We start from the raw sequence: 6,223 nt of genomic DNA on the forward strand, positions 1-6,223 counted from the left end.
TGTTTTGAGGTGAAAAAAGGCACTGCATATCGCCCCACAAACACCATTCCAACTGTCAAGTTTGGAGGTGGAAACATGTTGGTGAGGAGCTGTTTTTCAGCGTATAATGCTTTCAAACTTCATATAATTTTGAAGGAAGGATGAATGGACAAATGTACCAAGAATATTTAGAATTGAGAGTCCTCAGTGGTTGATACCTTTTTAATGGCTAACTGAAAAGATGGTAACACATTGCAAGCTTTCGAGACTACGCAGATCTGTTCATTAGGCTAGACTAATACAAAATCTGAAGAATCACATATTTATACACAAGACCGCACAGAAATAACGCAATAGTTAAGAAGTAATGTGAAGCGGAATAGTCATTATGGGAGAGGGATAAGCATAAATATTGGAACAGTTCATCGATAAGCAGTGTGAAGGTTTTATTGCCCTCTGATTGCAGTCTGGTTCTGTGTTGTGATGACCCCAGAAGGTCTGAGGAGCAAATTCCTTAATTGATGTAGAAGACATAAATTCAAGCAACACATTCATTCCTGCACTGAATGTGTCGAAAGTTTTCTTAAATTTGTACTCAGATTCTTCTCTCTCTTTCTGAGACTTGAAGTTACCTTTTAATACAAGTAATTTAATGTCCATCATGCTATGACCAGGGATACAAAAAAATGTTTTGCTACAGGTAGATCCATTCTTTTTTCTCCTTTTGTGTGACGAAGAGAATTCATCCTTGTTCTCAGTTTTTGCCCTGTCTCCCCCACATACAGACCCCCAGTTGGACATTTAGTGCAAATAATTAAGTACACCACATTAGATGCGATGCAACTTGAACGTACCTGGGATCTTGTAGTCCTGATGTGAATTGGGGATCTTTATCTTGTCCGTGGTCATTATAAATGGACAGGTTTTACATTTTTTTTTTCTGGTTGCAAGGAACGGTTCCTGCAGCTATTGGAGGGGACAGGGAGCTTCTGACAATGATGCTTCTTAAATTTGTGGGCTGCCTAAAACAGCATTGGGGGGTCTGGAAATATGGATTGTAATTGGGCATCTTTTTGCAGTAAAGGTTGTAATTTCCGTGCAGCTCCCCTTAGCACCTCCAGATTTGGATTGTAGGTGACCACTAGAGGCACCGGATTATTCTCTTCTTTAGCTTTGTAATGCAGCAAGTGATTCCTTGATATTCTGGTGGCCCTTGTAATTTGGTTTTCAATTGTCCTTGGATGGTAGCCCTGATTTAAAAAGGTTTTTCTGAGGCGACCAAGGTGTTCATCTCTATCCATGGGGTTGGAACATATACGATTGTATCTGATGGCTTGGATGTAGATAAAAGAGTTCTTTGTGTTTTGGATGGAAACCCCTGGTAAACGATACACCCAGCTACATTCAGGACACAACTGACCTATTGAATAAACTACTGTAGCAGCAATAGGTCCTCTACCAGAAGGAACCATCCTGGCCACCATGGATGTGGAATCTTTGTACGCTAATATCCCACACCAGCATGGATTAAATGCCTGCAAAGTCTTCATGGAAAACTCTGGGAATGATGTAAATTCTGTGGTGTAACTCACAAAATTTATCCTCACCCACAATTACTTTGAATTTGACAATAAGATCTATTTACAGGAGACTGGCACAGCTATGGGAAGTAAAATGGTCCACAGTATGCAAATCTTTTCATGGCCAAGCTTGAAAGCAACTTTTTGTCCTCATGTCCCATCAGGCCTCTGGCCTACTACCGGTTCATTGATGATATTTTAATCATCTGGACGGAGTCTGAGCAACAGCTAAAGATGTACCACGAACAGTTTACTCAATTTCATTCCACCATCAACTTAACACTCAACTATTCCAGCACTGAAATTAACTTTTTAGACACCATCATTAAGCTAAAGAACAATGAAAGAGAGGCATCCCTGTATCCAAAGCCAATCGACCGTCCAACATGCCTTGAATGGGACAGTTTCCATCCAAAACGCATGAAGAACTCTATCTACAGCCAAGCCATCAGATACAATCGTATACACTCACTGGCCACTTTATTAGGTACACCATGCTAGTAAGGGGTTGGACCCCCTTTTGCCTTCAGAACTGCCTCAATTCTTCGTGGCAGAGATTCAACAAGGTGCTGGAAGCATTCCTCAGAGATTTTGGACCATATTGCCATGATGGCATCACACAGTTGGCGCAGATTTGTCGGCTGCACATCCCTGATGCGAATCTCCCGTTCCACCACATCCCAAAGATGCTCTATTGGATTGAGATCTGGTGACTGAGGAGGCCATTTGAGTACAGTAAACTCATTGTCATGTTCAAGAAACCAATCTGAGATGATTCGAGCTTTATGACATGGCGCATTATCCTGCTGAGAGTAGCCATCAGATGTTGGGTACATTGTGGTCATAAAGGGATGGACATGGTCAGCAACAATACTCAGGTAGGCTGTGGCGTTGCAACGATGCTCAATTGGTACCAAGGGGCCCAAAGAGTGCCCAGAAAAAATTCCCCACACCATGACACCACCACCACCAGCCTGAACCGTTGATACAAGGCAGGATGGATCCATGCTTTCATGTTGTTTACGCCAAATTCTGACCCTACCATCCGAATGTCGCAGCAGAAATCGAGACTCATCAGACCAGGCAACGTTTTTCCAATCTTCTACTGTCCAATTTCGATGAGCTTGTGCAAATTGTAGCCTCAGTTTCCTGTTCTTAGCTGAGAGGAGTGGTACCCAGTGTGGTCTTCTGCTGCTGTAGCCCATCTGCCTCAAAGTTCGACGCACTGTGCGTTCAGAGATGCTCTTCTGCCTACCTTGGTTGTAACGGGTGGCAATTTGAGTCACTGTTGCCTTTCTATCAGCTCGAACCAGTCTGCCCATTCTCCTCTGACCTCTGGCATCAACATGGCATTTCCGGCCACAGAACTGCCGCTCACTGGATTTTTTTTCTTTTTCGGACCATTCTCTGTAAACCCTAGAGATGGTTGTGCGTGAAAATCCCAGTAGATCAGCAGTTTCTGAAATTCTCAGACCAGCCCTTCTGGCACCAACAATCATGCCACGTTCAAAGGCACTCAAATCACCTTTCTTCCCCATACTGATGCTCGGTTTGAACTGCAGGAGATTGTCTTGACCATGTCTACATGCCTAAATGCACTGAGTTGCCGCCATGTGATTGGCTGATTAGAAATTAAGTCTTAACACACAGTTGGACAGGTGTACCTAATAAAGTGGCCAGTGAGTGTATGTTCCAACCCCATGGATAGAGATGAACACATTGGTCGCCTCAGAAAAACCTTTTTGAATCAGGGCTACCATCCAAGAACAATTGAAAACCAAATTACAAGAGCCACCAGAATATCAAGGAATCACCTGCTACATTACAAAGCTAAAGAAGAGAATAACCGGGTGCCTCTAGTGGTCACCTACAATCCAAATCTGGAGGTGCTAAGGGGAGCTGCAGGGAAATTACAACCTTTACTGCAAAAAGATGCCCGATTACAATCCATATTTCCAGACCCCCCCCACTGCTGTTTTAGGCAGCCCCCCAAATTTAAGAAGCATCATTGTCAGAAGCTCCCTGTCCTCTCCAACAGCTGCAGGAACATTTCCTTGCAACAAGAAAAAAATGTAAAACCTGTCCATTTATAATGACCACAAACAAGATAAAGATCCCCAACTCATATCAGGACTGTAAGATCCTAGGTACGTTCAGCTGCATCACATCTAATGTGGTGTACTTAATTATTTGTACTAAATGTCCAACTGTGGGTCTGTATGTGGGGGAGACAGGGCAAAAACTGAGAACAAGGATGAATTCTCATCGTCACACAATAAGAGAAAAAAGAATGGATCTACCTGTGGCAAAACATTTTTGTATCCCTGGTCATAGCATGATGGACATTAAATTACTTGTATTAAAAAGGTAACTTCAAGTCTCAGAGAGAGAAGAATCTCAGTACAAATTTATGAAAACTTTCGACTCATTCAGTGCAGGTATGAATGTGTTGCATGGATTTATGTATTTTTACATCAGTTAAGGAATTTGCTCCTCAGACCTTCTGGGGTCATCACAACACAGAACCAGACTGCAATCAGAGGGCAATAAAACCTTCACACTGCTTATCGATGAACTGCTCCAATATTTATGCTTATCCCTCTCCCATAATGACTATTCCGCTTCACATCACTTGTCTTATCTATTGCGCTATTTCTGTGCTGTCTTGTGTATAAATGTGACTCTTCAGATTTTGTATTAGTCTAGCCTGGTTAAAAGACCTGAGTAGTCTCGAAAGCTGGCAATTTGTTACCATCTTTTCAGTTAGCCATTAAAAGGTATCAACTACTGAGCAATCTCAATTCTAAATATTCTTGTATCTACTGGCTAACATGGTACAAAGATATATATCTTTCCTGTATCCAAATGTACTAAGACATTCTTGAGAAGTTTGCTGCCATCTACTAGCATAATGAAATATCCACCCTTTTTTTTTTTTTTTTTTTTTTTTAATCTTCATCAAGACCATGATCCCAAACACACAGCCTAGGAAAATCTCAATTGCTTTCAGAGAAGGATAATAAAGCTGCTAGAATGACCCAGCCAATCACCTGACCTGAATCCAATAGAAAATTTATGGAAGGAACTAAAGCTCAGAGTTGATGGAAGGAGCTCCGAGCCTTCAGGCTTTGAAGCGTTTGTGTGGAAGACTAGGCCAAAATCACACCTGAGGAAAGCCTGCGACAAGTTTCTCCATACAGGAGGCGTGTTGAAGTGGTCATCAACAACAAAGGCTTTTTTTTTACGAAGTATTACATTTCAGTAAGCGTGTTCAACACTTTTTCACTTTGTAATTTCTCATTATTACACATAACTACTAGGACAACCCCTTCTTGAGCTAAATTTTTGGCCCAGATTAAAAAAAAAAAAAAAAAAACTTATACTCATCTGCCGGCGCTATGCTAGCAGTGTCTGCACTCGCTGTCCTGGGGCTCGTGTGGTTGGGTGCCAAGCTCACATGCCATTACAATCAGCGCTGGCAGCACAGGCCCTGCCATTGTATGAATTGAACTTGAAGTCCAGGCTGCAGCTGATATTTGACTTCATCTTCAATTCGCGTGAAGGTGTGGACAGGGACTCCAGTGCTGATTGGGCGCACTGGAGTCACATGAGTTCCGAGACCATAAGTGCTGACACCACTGTAATGGCACGGGATGGGAATTTAGTTTTTTTTTTTCTTCAGGGCCCAAACATTTAGGGCCCCTACAAGGGCCCAAAAAGGGGTTGTCCTTGTAGTAGACAACCCCTTTAATGTATGGATATCTATGTTTTGATTTATTTGTGTGGATTGGATGGGTCATTACTGACATCTGTTGAGAATTTCATGTCACTAGCACCTTTAGAAATTTATTTACTTAGAAAATTGGTGACATGTTCAATACTTCTTCCACCCATTGTATCAGTTAACCAATTAGTACAGCTTAAAAGGTTCTAGGCACATTAACAAATTTTCATTGAAGCAAAAATAAATGTTTCGGACATAGATCTGTCCTTAGTCATGGTATGAATTCAGCGTTACAGACATTATTTAAATAGAGAAGCTGGCTAGAATAAGACCTCTCAATTCATTATGTAAGTGTAAAAACTCAGGACAGTGTGGATCTGTTGACTAAAACATTAGAAAGCATCATCCCAGAACCTTTTATTGACCTAGATGGTAAGTCAACAATTCACACACCCAACAATCAGCAAGTTATCACCTATTTTGCAGCTAAGTAATAAAGTGTTGAAAGAAAACAAGTTAAGTGCTCTGACACACCCAATACAGTTAATACCTCATTTGAATATAAATTAAAATGCACATGTCTTGGGAATGCAGCAGTCCATGGCCATAAAGGTGTTGATGGAATTACATTTAAAATGCATGGATTCCCATATTCAGTTTGGAAGCATTGATCTTACCGAAAGATTACCTTTCATTTTTGTATGTTCTAATTACGATTCTCTTCCCATAATGCCATTTTTCTTTAGTCCCTGTAATCTCCAGAAGGGGTAATGAGGAGCGGAAAAGACCTCCTTTATGGTATCCCATGAGAGGAAATAGGTGTTGGGGAAGGGGTAAAGGCTTGCCTGTTAAAGAAGCTGTAGCCGCCAAAGTCTTGAGGAGCAGAGCTGAGCGTGCAAGCGGCTGCTACCTGACAAACGTATCAAAGCCAGTAGCCAAC

This window comes from Dendrobates tinctorius, unplaced genomic scaffold (assembly GCF_039654945.1).
Source record: "Dendrobates tinctorius isolate UK_male_01 unplaced genomic scaffold, ASM3965494v1 ptg000049l, whole genome shotgun sequence".
NCBI classification, from domain to species: Eukaryota; Metazoa; Chordata; class Amphibia; order Anura; family Dendrobatidae; genus Dendrobates; species Dendrobates tinctorius.